The 13,636-nt window shown below is 36.0% G+C and overlaps 1 long non-coding RNA gene across 1 annotated transcript in view; it reads left to right on the forward strand.

Moving 5' to 3' along the window:
- LOC113473915 overlaps positions 1-6,187 on the forward strand; it is a 26,128-nt gene extending 19,941 nt beyond the window's left edge. The window contains exon 3 of the long non-coding RNA XR_003395705.1: positions 6,095-6,187. This is a non-coding gene — a long non-coding RNA (uncharacterized LOC113473915). The remainder of the gene's footprint in view (positions 1-6,094) is intronic.
- The last annotated feature ends 7,449 nt before the right edge of the window (positions 6,188-13,636 follow it).

Here is a 13,636-nt window from a genome sequence, read left to right on the forward strand (position 1 = left end):
CGTACATAGGTACTGATTTTCTCTAATCACGATCGAATAAATTACGGGCTAAAAAATTCCCGGAGGGACGGGCCCAGCTAATTACAGTAAGTACGTACTGACCTACGATAAATATCGGCAGATTTCCTCTTTGATGCATACGTAGTCCGGTATATAGGTTACCCAGATATATATCTATAGGTACTATATAAGGTTGGTAAGTAGTTGGGAATGTTGGGATAGTCCATCTCATTGACTCGTCATATTATATCTACCTACCTACCATTTGTTTAGTAGGTATGGTTGGACTTTTAGTTTAAAATACACCTCTAAAATACTTGCGTAGTAGCTAAACTCCTATGACTCCTATGTGTATGACATAGGTACGAGGAAAATTTGCATTTTGATTTTCAACCGTGTCGTCTTATAATTTAATCCAAGTAGGTAGAACTAGCAACCTACCTCTAGGAGGTATGTAGATTAAACCCCAACAAGTTATTTAAGTTGGTAGGTAATACATCATCGATCCTTGAGTTTTGAAAGAGGTATTAAATTTGTACAGATATTTTTTGATTTAAGGAAAATATTTTTTGCTCTCAGATCTCATTTCCTTTGTATCTAGTTGCTCATAGTTTTTCAACTTTTTTTTCTCTTTTGACCTCGCGGGCAGTATTTACTTCCCGCAAACTTTTTTATCCATCCTCATCCACCTATTCTCCTTTCTCTTTGCATTTTTTCTGTCATCTCTTTCGAAGCCAATGTCAGGTAGATTTATACAAAATTGCCTCTTTTGACCTCGCGGGCAGTATTTACTTCCCGCAAACTTTTTTATTCATCCTCATCCACCTATTCTCCTTTCTCTTTGCATTTTTTCTGTCATCTCTTTCGAAGCCAATGTCAGGTAGATTTATACAAAATTGCAAAGCATTTCAATGAATCGCTAAGGCATCTAATGGCCATACTGTTGCAAGCCACACTTTGAGTCAATAATTTTAATTATATTTTATATCAAATTAATGCCTTTCAAGGATGTCCTGTTGGTTTGAGGGAAATGGACATGGAGAATCCAAAGAGTTGATTTAGTTTGTTTGAAAAACTTTGGAATTACGAGTATACTTTGAAGGACACCAAAGAAAAAATGTCCATCAACTCCATGACAAGAAGGTCGAAATATGTACCTATTTCAACAAATCCACATCGAAAATTATTAAAAAAGCTGTCCATCGAAATTGGACTTTTATTTTTAGTACCTATTTTTCTATCTGTGAGCATCAACTATAGGTATATCTATAAGATAGGTATAAACAAGATCAAACAAATGATTGTACGGGCATGAAAACTTCACAAGTAATTTTCATTTTTTTTTTTTTTTTTCTATTAAGGACTGATCCTTGTTGCGGAGTGACTTATCAACTCCATGACAAGAAGGTCGAAATATGTACCTATTTCAACAAATCCACATCGAAAATTATTAAAAAAGTTGTCCATCGAAATTGGACTTTTATTTTTAGTACCTATCTTTCTATCTGTGAGCATCAACTATAGGTATATCTATAAGATAGATATAAACAAGATCAAACAAATGATTGTACGGGCATGAAAACTTCACAAGTAATTTTCATTTTTTTCTTTTTCTATTAAGGACTGATCCTTGTTGCGGAGTGACTGGTTTGTGTTATTATGGGTAAATGGGTTTGACATCTTGATATTGCTTTAATTGGGTATTCCAGCCTTGTGTTGACTGTCGAGTGGAATAATTCAAAAGCATCGCTACTTTTATGAACCTAGAATCATAGTAGGTCAAGATTACCACTCATCTTGAACTCAACTCGGTTGCTCGCGAACTGAGCTTGTATAAAAACCAAATTTTACAATGAATAACTATGAAAAAGTTTATTTACTGGTAAAGTAAATACTTGAAGCTTCGTTATCATGATAAAAGAGATTGAAGCTGTTCACAACATAAGCTTAAAAACCAAATTTTACAATGAATAACTCACTATGAAAAAGTTTATTTACTGGTAAAGTAAATACTTGAAGCTTCGTTATCATGATAAAAGAGATTGAAGCTGTTCACAACATAAGCTTACAAGTAGGTATACCAATAAAAGTTCGTGTTCTAAATTAACATGACATCACTCTTAAATATAAATAAATATAAAACCGACATAATATTGAGAATGAATTCTGGAGCTTGCTATACTAGGTATACATATTATTTACTTACTTTTTTCTCTTTTTCTCGAGTCTTACAAATTATTTTTAAAGTCAACATGAACACACACCAGTGTTTTTTTGTTTTTTTTTTTTTTTTTTTTTTTTTTTTTTAAAACCAACCGCTAATCGGAGATTAAGCAACCTTGCGGGTTCGCTGTTGAAACCAACTTCTCGGCATTGTTTCCCGTTTTTTATCCAGCCCATTCAAATTTTGAAGGACACAAGTTTTCAGTCTAAGCCATTAAGTGGTTAAATTTTATGATGGAACTACCGCAGTACAATAGGCAATACTAAGTAATAATCATAAAATTGTTTCAGTTTTACAACAGTCCCTAAACATAAACATTTGTAGAGATATTATTAATTATGTATTAACTAGATAAATACTTAGTTAGGAACTTACCTATAGGCTCTGCCTATTCTAATATTGGACAGGGTGATTTCCTAACCTGGGCTAAAATCAGGTATCTACTGAACTGCGAGTGACTGTAGGCCATTTTGTATCATAAAAGATAAGTAGACATTTAATTGACAAAGAATCAAAGAAGGAGAAAAAATAACCTGAATATTTTTTCTATGTTATTGCGGCTATGGTTTTTATCACATTTCCAGTGATTTATCTTAATGGTATAAATAGTCAAAGTTCAAAGATGATTATTGCAGAATAGACCGCGAACTACCGAGAGAAAATTCCAACACAACAGGTCACGAAGACATAATTCATAACTTGCAAACCACTCATGACTCCTGCAGAAGTTACTGTCACCTGTAGAAGTTTCTGTCATCATTTATCACAAATTCACAACGTCAACGTTGATTTTCAATTTGATTTCCTAACCAAGCGTCCTTGAGAAGAAGTTTCTGAGGATTTGTCCTTCAAGTACTCTTGATTAATGGACAAGTGAAAATTCTTCCACTTCAAACTATGGTGACGTCTGGACTTATGACATTTTAGACGTTTCCTCAGCTAGGATTTCACGTTTCCTTTTTATCTTCTTGATTAGTCTTGATAGAATAATATTTCTCGTTCATCATTCCTAATAGGGAAGGGTATGGTGACATCATAAGAGTAAACAATCCCTTTAGCTACCTACTCAGGCAGTAGCCTCCAAATTCGTAGCTTAGTGGTCAACTGGCCTGGTACGCGTACTGACCTACGATAAATATCGGCAGATTTCCTCTTTGATGCATACGTAGTCCGGTATAGGTTACCTAGATGTATATAGGTACTATATAAGGTTGGTAAGTAGTTGGGAATGTTGGGATAGTCCATCTCATTGACTCGTCATATTATATCTACCTACCTAAGTAAATACCTACCTACCTACCTAACCAACATATAAAACGTGCGATGTTCACACTGGAGTCACTGGATTTCCAGAAGTGTGCTAATCGTGAGCTGAAATCACCTCAACCATGAACCACACGAATATAATAAAATTGCACCTACATTTTTTTTTCCTAAGTAAATACCTACCTACCTAACCAACATTTACAACGTGCGATGTTCACACTGGAGTCACTAGATTTCCAGAAGTGTGCTAATCGTGAGCTGAAATCACCTCAACCATGAACCACACGAATATAATAAAATTGCACCTACATTTTTTTTTTCTTATTTTTTAATGATAAAAATAATGATAAAAGAAAGATAATTTTATTATTTCCCTTTGACAATGAATATTAGGAAATTGTACGAGCAGGTAATGCACATTATGAAATTCATTCAAACATTAACACGTCGGCACCTACTCAGTCACTGATGGTTGAATCATTTGTATTGTATAACTTTTAGATTTGCTTTGCATAAATAATATAAAAAAATAGAAGATTCTGTAACATGGAAGATCCCTTGATTAGACTGATGGGTTAAATGGGCTTCTTAGTTATGTAGTAGGGACAGAAGTTCAGGACAAAAATTTGGAAAGAAATTGGCACCGGTTCTCCTGGTATAAGACATGAATATTAAAGGAAAACGTGGAATTTTGGGTACAAATAAGATCCTAGGTACCAAAGAAAATTTCTACCTATAAGCCAGGACGTCATTGGCCATGAATATTGTCCAATGGGTTGATGTTTTTCTTTTCCTTCTTCTCCTCCTCCTCCTCCTCCTCCTCTTCTTTGTTGTTGTTGTTGTTGTTGTTGTTGTTGTTGTTGTTGTTGTTGTTGTTGTTGTTGTTGTTGTTGTTGTTGTTCCAAATTCAATCATTGCCTGTAATCACTGTCAATAATCTTCCCCGAAATATAAACTAAAGACCCGCATGTGCTTATCCTTATTTGGTATTGATTGGTTGGAAAAAATCAGGACATACCTATCGGACATATGATTAGGTTTGATTAGCAACTTATAGTACATACCTACTTATACACATGTTGTATATCATAGGTAAACATGTGTTTATACAGTAGTGACCACACAGTATCTCACACAACCGGCTCGTTAACAGGTGAACAGGTGGCTCTAAAACCTAATGATTTTTCTTTGTGTTTCCCTAGATTTCCTAAGCACCTAATTGAGGCAATCACGTACAGTGACGTCACGACAAGGTACTTACGACCTATTAGCAGGTTGCCATGACATCTGGAATTTATGTAGGAACATTAGGACATTAGTGCAACCAGATTATGTTTATGTCATGACAAGCCAGTCCATTTCACGAGACACAACAAGATGAGTGCTGATAAGCAGAGAGATCAAGGCCATGAAAGATGCCACCATTGGTGACTACTAATTGGTTCCTCAATTGTCTGACGAGGCTGAGGGAAATATAGTCCGAAATCTGAATCCAGAAGAAGAATAAGAGAAGGAGGAAAAATGGGAAGACGACAACGAAGAAGAAGAAGAGGAAGAAGAAGACGAAGACGAAGAAGAGGAGGAAGAAGAAGAAGAAGACAAATAAGAAGAAGAAGACGAAAAAGAAGAAGAAGACGAAGAGGAAGAAATTGTGTTGACTAATCCAGAAGAAGAATAAGAGAAGGAGGAAAAATGGGAAGACGACAACGAAGAAGAAGAAGACGAAGACGAAGAAGACGAAGAAGAAGAGGAGGAAGAAGAAGAAGAAGACAAATAAGAAGAAGAAGACGAAAAAGAAGAAGAAGACGAAGAGGAAGAAATTGTGTTGAACATTTAAAACAGTAAAATTAGACCGAAGTTGACCCTATTTTAGATAATTATTATCTAAAATTTGCACTAATGATGATCTGGTCGAAGGAGATAAAAAAGGTACTCGCATGCTGTAGGGTAGAGGAAAGACTTTGTTAGTGAACGATCTAAAGCGGGAAAGCAAGCAGTTATATGCAATTTCTGTTCCCTGGGTCCAATCCATAGTCTTGAATCTGCGCCTGATTCTTGAACCCTCATTTCGGGCCAAAACACTTAAGCCAACTAAACATTAACTTTAGTAGATTAGTACTAGTAGTTATTACCAGTGTACCCGCGGGCTTTGCTCCCCTGATTTTGAGCGCTCAAATATAGGACTCTAACATGAGAGCCAACACTAACCTTTCGTCAATCAATCATTCTCCTGCCAAATTTGGTGTTGATTAATCGAAAAACTCAGAGTGTTTGTAAACCGGACATGCATGCAACCGTCTGTTATTAATGTCAAATATCAAAGTTCCAGTGGAATTATCACAAGGCTAAAGATAACGTGACTAAAACGTGTCTGTCCCATCCGTAAACTCTGTCCTCATACAAAGTGACAGCGAATTTCGTCAGAACATACAATGCCAAGTGCTTGGCACATAAAATGGAATTTTATTAGTCCTTCTTGCAAGTTCTTTTAGAATTCATTGGACTGCTCATTGCTGAGATAGGACAGCAATTTACCTGCAGTGCCCACAAAAGTCCTATCCTTTACCTCCTATTAATGGCTTTCCAATTCTCTTTGTGTTACAGGGGTTGCCATAGCAATAGGACTGGTCTTTCTTGGATTTGGTTGCCTCACAGCTTTCTTCTTCTCACCTTTAGTCAATGCAATTATAGATCAAGTAAGTATTCTAATTCAATATAAATAAATAGTTATATGCTTAAATAACATCTTTTTACGACATTATCTACCTATCTCAGAAATTTTACTCTTGGCTAGGAGTTGAACCACGCACTTGCGAGTCAGGATTCAGTACTTTTGACCACAAGACCAGAAAGGTATCACATATGCCTATTTGCCTGTCCAGTAGAATGAACCTTTTCAGAATACAATAAAATTTCCCTTTTTAGGCAAACTTTTAGTAGGAATATCGCTACAAATTACAGTCTAAATCTGATCTGATCTGATTCTTTTTCGGTTTGGATCTAATATTAAAAAGAAATCTCTGTTCTGGCAGTCGAATTCCAATCCTTCTACACAGTAATTCCAGTGTCTTACCGCCATAATCTAGCCGCTCTCCTAATATTGTCCCTCGTCCTTGCTGGTTATTACTGTTTGGATTATTCAAATAAGTGTTATTACTAATGGATTCAATACCGTCCGTGCATACTTGTATTACTCAGATGGACAAATGGCCTATTATTATGAACTTATTGGTGGGTACTTGCGTATAATTCCAAGCTATTATTTTCTTGACCATTGCTACATTATTTGCCTTAGCGATATGCACACGAAGGAAACTGTTTACTTAATGTCAAAGTTGCTTGTTCAGGCTGAAATAATAATAGTTGTGGACAACTAAATAAGATGTGTACAGATCGTATTAGAAAAAAGTAGGTTCCGTACCAGTTATGAAGAGCCTAGAAAGGAAAAGCTGAAATTCTATTCAAATATAAGTCATTAGAGAGCTCAGAGGGTTACGTAATAAGCCGATCTAAGGACTGATCTCTCAAAAAAGAAGCCTCTCTGAGAAAATCCTCAAGCTTCGTGTCCAACTTCTGATCTTTTTTGGCACTTGGCCATTTGGATACGAGATCCTTTCTCAAAACAAAACGAGCAAAAAGCGACTGTAACATCAGGTCCTCAAGTAGAGTATCTAACCTTAACACGATCGTACCTAACCTGTAATAGACCATATTTCGCATGTAATTGCTCATATTAATCGAACGAAGTCATAATGTTTATTTTATGCTTTGCTTATTTTACTATTCTTTTGTGTTCGAGATACACTTGCAATATAAAACACACTTGTGTTAACAATTGAATTTGAATTAAGATTAAATATCATTGTTATATCGTCAATGCTGTATGGACCGATAGATGCAATACCTAGTTAGCCATTGTATGATACATTGGACTTGTAGTGAACCTACTTACCTCTAGTTCTGAACATATTGATGTCATCCTGCTAGACAGTATGAAGTAACTAGAATAAAAGAACTAGGTCTAGTACGAACATCGATTTGTATTGAGTTTTTTTTATTGGTTGTTAAGTTGGTTGCATTGATACAGGTACCTCTGCATATTAATGGCATTTTTAAATAGGCTGAGATTTGAGAAAGGTAGTTCATGGATTTTCCTCGAGAAAATGAGTATAGGAAATTGTTTCCTTCGTTGAATGGTGAGAAATAGCACGCATACTTATAGCAAGATACCTAGTTCATGGATTTTCCTCGAGAAAATGAGTATAGGAAATTGTTTCCTTCGTTGAATGGTGAGAAATAGCACGCATACTTATAGCAAGCTCATGTAATTGTACATTGAATTGATTGAGTACAGTCCAATCCGACCTGGCACTCCGACTTCTCACATGTTTAACTCATTTCGCTTCGTTATAAAACATTTACTCCGGTGGATTGTTTATTGAATCCTCAAGATTGTTGTAAAAATGCAAAATGCACCTACGTGTTTTTTATAATACACCTGTAATAAAGTATTATGTTGTGGTAGCACCAAGGTAGATACATAACTAACATAACTCATAGTTTGTAATTTGCAGATAATTCGATCATTTACAAGTTCGATGTATCGACACTATCGGCAAAGATCTTGACGTTCGCGCGCCTGCCGGCAAGGTTGCGGTTTGGTATATTCATTGGACTATTAGGTATATCATCCCGCGGATTTTTTTCTTGGTATTTGGGCTCGAGAATCAATCCAAATTCAACCATTGCCTGTAATCACTGTCAATAATCTTCCCCGAAATATAAACTAAAGACCCGCACGTGCTTATCCTTATTTGGTATTGATTGGTTGGGAAAAATCAGGACATACCCTACCTACCGGACATATGATTAGGTTTAATTAGCAAATTATAGTACATACCTACTTATACACATGTTGTATATCATAGGTAAACATGTGTTTATACAGTAGTGACCACACAGTATCTCACACAACTCTTCTTCTTCTTCTCCTCCTCCTCCTCCTTGTTGTTGTTGTTGTTGTTGTTTTTGTCGTTGTTGTTCTTCTTCTTCTTCTCCTCCCTGCTTCTTCTTCTTCATCGTTCCATTTAAAATATCCGATGAAGATTTATTTTTTTCCTTCACTCTTCAAGTCGAGTTGATGGTCGCTTCCGGAGTATTGGTCAATCCTGCTCACTGAAGTAATTCAGGGACAAGTAGCTGCTGATGGTAAGGTCACTCAGGATCTAACCAGGTCCCAGCAAGATCGGTAATGAAGTGAAAGTGTGTGATTAGATTATTATGTATTAGGTTGGAATATATTAGATTAAGTTGTAGGTATTTTGTGGAGATTTTGAATTACAGGGTGTTTGAATAATGCAGGATTTCTAAAGAAGACCGATTAACAGACTTAAAAAAATTTGGCCCCTTGAGAATTGTACACATATTTAGCTTGGCCAAGTCACAATCAGCTCTGGCAGGGAAAGAGTTAAAAATGTTGAAATGCCCATTGGAAATAATAGATTTTGGTTACTTTGTCGATTTGAATTTAAATACAGGGTTTCCTCACGTTAGAGATTCCTGTGGAAGTTTGTTTAGTAGGTATGGTTGGACTTTTAGTTTAAAATACATCTCTAAAATACTTGCGTAGTAGCTAAACTCCTATGACTCCTATGTGTATGCCATAGGTACGAGGAAAATTTGCATTTTGATTTTCAACCGTGTCGTCTTATAATTTAATCCAAGTAGGTAGAACTAGCAACCTACCTCTGGGTAACTAGGTACATAGGTAATTCAGACATTATGAAGTTAATATCTAATATGGATAGGTAGGTAGCTAGGTAGGTACATGGGTAATATCTATATCTGATAAGACAACTAATAATTCGATCATCAGGAAACGTGAAATGCACGTAATTAATTGCGAATCAGGTCTGTGGGTAACGTCCCACCTAGGTGATCGATATAACACCTCGAATGGAGTCTACCTTACCGGATATAGAATTGTTTTTTTTTTTTTTTTTTTTTTTTAAGGGGTTTTAAAAGAAAAATTGATTTAATTGACACCATGTAGACTAAATCATGCGGAAAACTGCAGGAAAATTCGCTTTTCACGCTGCGCAGCGGGGGTGTAGCTGAGGTAACACATATTGAATGTTTTGCTGAAGAGTTGACATAACGCCAATTAACTTCCTTAGCGGTCAGTTGGGTTCAAACTGTTTTATGTCTTCCTGAAGAAAACCGTTATTGAGGAAATGAAGTGTTGGAATGATATTGAACTGTTTTGATTGGAGCAGTGGAGCTCACCTGGAGATCTTTGTTCGCGAAGAAAATATTTCAGTTTGAAATAGGGCTTGAAATGGAGATTCCTCGTATCTGAAAATTCTTTGCAGTGAGGTTTCGTGGACAAAATAACCTCGTTGAATAAGACTCGATTTCAGGCCTCTCGACCTACACGGTCAGAACTAGCTTTTGTATCAACAGAACTAGCTTTTGAACCAGCTTTTGTATCTGAAGTTGAACACTGCGTTAGAAGGTGAAATGTTCCACCAAGGTGGTAAGAATATAGGTACAGCAGAAGCTGGGGTAATCTGGGACATGGTAACAGGGGGTGTCTGTCTAACTTACTATGTATCACACAATTCCTAACGATGTATCAAGGCGTCCACGGCACTTTAACAAAATTGAAGAACCTGTAATGTTTGATACCTATATTTGTTTGTTTATGTTCTTATGTAATAAGAAGTTTATTAAGTGGGTACCCTCTCGTCCATGATAAAGAAAGTAGAAAGTGAATCGAAGTACTATTTCTGGCTGATTGGATATGGACATTTCCACGTATCTTAAAATTCAATGCCTTAACTATTCACGCCCACATTGGCTACATAATTGTCTTCATTCTGTTAATAAATTTACGCTAGTTCAATAAGTAGTGGGTAGCCCGTCTACTACGTATAGTAAATTCCATGCAGAAAAAAGATTCAATTATGTAACTGTGAATGAAAGAATACGAGATTCTCCATCTAAATAAAATTCTCCTAATATAACGTTTTTACTATACTACTATAACGTTTAACAATTTTACTAAAACTTCAAAATGACAGGATATATTATCCCTGTCCATCTTTTAATCTGTAAAGGACGTAGATAGGTACTATTCGTAATCGCTAATCGGAGATTAAGCAACCTTGCGGGTTCGCTGTTGAAACCAACTTCTCGGCATTGTTTCCCGTTTTTTATCCAGCCCATTCAAATTTTGAAGAACACAAGTTTTCATTCTAAGCCATTAAGTAGATATTGTTTAAGGAACTTGAAACTTAAAGCTAATTTTATCAACAATGACTAGGAAATTTTATGGTTAAATTTTATGATAGAACTACCGCAGTACAATAGGCAATACTAAGTAATAATCGTAAAATTGTTTCAGTTTTACAACAGTCCCTAAACATAAACATTTGTAGAGATATTATTAATTATGTATTAACTAGATAAATACTTAGTTACCTATAGGCTCTGCCTATTCTAATATTGGACAGGGTGATTTCCTAACCTGGGCTAAAATCAGGTACCTACTGAACTGCGAGTCACTGTAGGCCATTTTGTATCATAAAAGATAAGTAGACATTTAATTGACAAAGAATCAAAGAAGGAGAAAAAATAACCTGAATATTTTTGGAACTTACCTATAGGCTCTGCCTATTCTAATATTGGACAGGGTGATTTCCTAACCTGGGCTAAAATCAGGTATCTACTGAACTGCGAGTGACTGTAGGCCATTTTGTATCATAAAAGATAAGTAGACATTTAATTGACAAAGAATCAAAGAAGGAGAAAAAATAACCTGAATATTTTTTCTATGTTATTGCGGCTATGGTTTTTATCACATTTCCAGTGATTTATCTTAATGGTATAAATAGTCAAAGTTCAAAGATGATTATTGCAGAATAGACCGCGAACTACCGAGAGAAAATTCCAACACAACAGGTCCCGAACACATAATTCATAACTTGCAAACCACTCATGACTCCTGCAGAAGTTACTGTCACCTGTAGAAGTTTCTGTCATCATTTATCACAAATTCACAACGTCAACGTTGATTTTCAATTTGATTTCCTAACCAAGCGTCCTTGAGAAGAAGTTTCTGAGGATTTGTCCTTCAAGTACTCTTGATTAATGGACAAGTGAAAATTCTTCCACTTCAAACTATGGTGACGTCTGGACTTATGACATTTTAGACGTTTCCTCAGCTAGGATTTCACGTTTCCTTTTTATCTTCTTGATTAGTCTTGATAGAATAATATTTCTCGTTCATCATTCCTAATAGGGAAGGGTATGGTGACATCATAAGAGTAAACAATATCTTTAGCTACCTACTCAGGCAGTAGCCTCCAAATTCGTAGCTTAGTGGTCAACTGGCCTGGTACGCAAGTGGTTCGGGTTCAATTCTCAGAGGAGTACAATTTTTTCCATTCGGTGCTTGACAAGACGACTTTCGGGTTGCACTCAGCCTTGTGAGGACAATAATTTCGTGCTCACAACCAATAGGTAAAACTATTGTGAAACAGCTTTGAAAACAAAGATCGGTGATACAATTTCAATTATTCAATTAAAAGAACACAAATAGGTATCCTTTAGCTACCTACTCAGGCAGTAGCCTCCAAATTCGTAGCTTAGTGGTCAACTGGCCTGGTTAGCAGGTGGTTCGGGTTCAATTCCCAGAGGAGTACATTTTTTTTCCATTCGGTGCTTGACAAGACGACTTTCGGGTTGCACTCAGCTTTGTGAGGATAATAATTTCGTGCTCACAAAAAATAGGTAAAACTATTGTGAAACAGCTTTGAAAACAAAGATCGGTGATACAATTTCAATTATTCAATTAAAAGAACACAAATAGGTATCACAATCCGTTTTATTAAGTAATCTAAATGAGTTGGATCTTAGAATTGTGAAATATGTATCTTTTGATGAAGACAATTCTAATTATTTCGCTGATACCATTGTCTATTTCGACTTGTTGTTCATTACTCATAAGTAATCTAAATGAGTTATATCTGAGAATTGTGAAATATGTATCTTTTGATGAAGACAATTCTAATTATTTCGCTGATACCATTGTCTATTTCGACTTGTTGTTCATTACTCTTTTCTTGGAGCTATGGAGGTTCAAAAATCAAGCTGTTTTATTGAAGGTCTCTGGGAGAAATCTACAGGCATTCTGAAATGTATTCTACGTTTCCTATCCATATCTCAGACAGGAACCCTTTCAGAAGAAATCCAAACTATCACAATATTAAGTTATTTCAAAGATGAGATCAAGTTTACACGTCAATCTACCGATGATTTTCTGGATCTAGAGGGAGTCTCTGGATCTAGAGGAGACAGGGTGTCTCAGAAAGGGTTAAGCGTGAGTAACTCGAGATCGTGAGGGTTTTTAACATCCTGTATCCCAACAGTGAGAGAAATTCCTGTTGTACTCTTGTTATTATAGGAAAGATAAAAGTTTCATTCATGTTTGCTTAGGCTTATCAATAGATAAGCTTAGCTACTACAGCCATCAACCAGAAATACTACATGCAAAGCCTGTAAGAATCGTGTAGTACTTGTAGGTATTGTTCGGTTGTAGATGTACTTCGTATTGTATGATAGAAGTGTTACTGACAATTTGTGTTTTCTTCATAGATAGATATAACATTACAAGTTCGATGTATCGGCACTATCAGCAAAGATCTTGACGTTCGCGCGCCTGCCGGCAAGGTTGCGGTTTGGTATATTCATTGGACTATTAGGTATATCATCCCGCGGATTTTTTTCTTGGTATTTGGGCTCGAGAATCAATCCAAATTCAACCATTGCCTGTAATCACTGTCAATAATCTTCCCCGAAATATAAACTAAAGACCCGCACGTGCTTATCCTTATTTGGTATTGATTGGTTGGGAAAAATCAGGACATACCCTACCTACCGGACATATGATTAGGTTTAATTAGCAAATTATAGTACATACCTACTTATACACATGTTGTATATCATAGGTAAACATGTGTTTATACAGTAGTGACCACACAGTATCTCACACAACCGGCTCGTTAACAGGTGAACAGGTGGCTCTAAAACCTAATGATTTTTCTTTGTGTTTCCCTAGATTTCCTAAGCACCTAATTGAGGCAA

This window comes from Diaphorina citri, unplaced genomic scaffold (assembly GCF_000475195.1).
Source record: "Diaphorina citri unplaced genomic scaffold, Diaci psyllid genome assembly version 1.1 scaffold92, whole genome shotgun sequence".
NCBI lineage: Eukaryota > Metazoa > Arthropoda > Insecta > Hemiptera > Psyllidae > Diaphorina > Diaphorina citri.